The sequence below is a fragment of the Arachis duranensis genome, chromosome 7 (assembly GCF_000817695.3).
Source record: "Arachis duranensis cultivar V14167 chromosome 7, aradu.V14167.gnm2.J7QH, whole genome shotgun sequence".
Lineage (NCBI taxonomy): Eukaryota > Viridiplantae > Streptophyta > Magnoliopsida > Fabales > Fabaceae > Arachis > Arachis duranensis.
This window is the reverse complement of record NC_029778.3, coordinates 3286441-3288268: the sequence shown is the minus strand read 5'-3', so window position 1 is coordinate 3288268 and position 1828 is coordinate 3286441. Positions and strand designations below refer to the sequence as shown.

General features: G+C 35.0%; 1 protein-coding gene across 6 annotated transcripts in view; it reads right to left on the bottom strand.

Annotated features, from left to right (window-relative positions):
- LOC107496509 (DNA polymerase I A, chloroplastic/mitochondrial) overlaps nucleotides 1–1828 on the bottom strand; it is a 56156-nt gene that overhangs the window by 40836 nt on the left and 13492 nt on the right. The window lies entirely within an intron of this gene.

The window sequence follows — 1828 nt, the reverse complement described above, 5'->3', positions numbered from 1 at the left end:
AGAGTAAGGATCGCATATATTCGGGCAATTAAAGACATGTATGATGGGGCCACAACTAGTGTGAAGACTCAAGGTGGTGTGACGGAGGAATTCCCTATTGGTATAGGATTACACCAGGGATCATCCTTAAGTCCATACCTTTTCACATTAGTCCTGGAAGTACTCACAGAGCACATCCAAAAGCCTGTGCCATGGTGCATGCTTTTTGCCGATGATATCGTCCTTATGGGAGAGTCAAGGGAAGACCTAAATAAGAAGTTGGAGTTATGGAGAGAAGTTTTAGAAGTGTATGGTCTGCGCATAAGCCGTAGCAAGACGGAATATATGGAATGTAAGTTCAGTCTGAGAAGGGAAAACCCAAATATAGAGGTGAAGATTGGAGAAAACATCCTAGAAAAAGTTAAAAGTTTTAAGTATCTTGGGTGCATCATACAGGATAATGGAGAGATTGAACAGGATGTAAATCATAGGATCCAAGCAGGTTGGTCAAAATGGCGGAGTGCATCTGGTTTTATATGCGACAAAAAAGTGCCTTTAAAACTTAAAGGTAAATTCTATCGCACCGCTATAAGACCGGCTATGCTGTATGGTACGGAGTGTTGGGCGGCTAAAGGGGAGCACGAACATAAGCTAAGTGTGGTAGAGATGAAGATGTTGAGATTGATGAGTGGTCATACGCGATTGGATAAAATAAGGAATGAAGATATAAGGGAGAGAGTTGGAGTAGCACCCATTGTGGAAAAGATGGTTGAATCGCGTCTCAGGTGGTTTGAACATGTGAGAAGAAGACCGATAGAACATCCAGTCAGGAGGGTGGATGAGATGGAAGATGGACAAAGGGCGAAAGGTAGAGGAAGACCTAAGAAGACTATCCATGAGGTGGTCAAACGAGATCTACATGTAAACGGTCTCTCTGTAAACATGATACATGACAGAGCACAATGGCGTCGCTTGATTCATGTAGCCGACCCCACTTAGTGGGACAAGGCTTTGTTGTTGTTGTTGTTGTATTTTGATGGTATATTAATTTGGTCAGCTTTTACCGTTTTACATAGGTTATTTAGTTCGTTTCAGTTCCGATGCAAATTATTCCTTAATAATAAAAGGGTAAAGTATATTTTTTGTCCCTAAAATTTGACAAAAATTTTAAAAATACTCCTAAGTTTTATTTTGTTTTAATTTTATCCCAAAAGTTTTTTATTTGCATCAAATATACCCCGGACGGCTAATTTTTCAAAAAATTTAAGACCAATTCAACAACAATTTCATAAGAACAACCCTCAACACAAGCAAATCAAACATAATTTTCATACATTATTGTTAGATTGATCTTAATTTTTTTGAAAATTTAGCCGTTAAGAGTATATTTGATACAAATCAAAAACTTTTGGAACAAAATTGAAACAAAATAAAACTTAGGAGTATTTTTGAATTTTTTACTAAATTTTAAGAACAAAAAGTATACTTTACCCATAATAAAATTATTATAATTAAAATTTTATCCTTTTACCATGTAGAGATAATAGAAAAATAGTAGAAAACTAACACTTTTAGTAAAATAAAATAGAAAAATAATTGGTATTAATTTAAATACAAGATAAAAAAAAAAATATTAGTCACTTGATATTTTTCGAATTCTAACAGGTATATAATGCCAATATTTCCTCAAAAGATCAAGGGAAATTACCTTGGACAATGTGCCTGGTGAGTTGGGGGCGAGAGTTAGAACTTTGAACTTAAAACCGAGAATTCTCTTTGACATATTTTTTCAATCCACTCTATTAAATTATAGATTTTTAGAGAGTAGTCAATAATTTGTAGGGAAGTA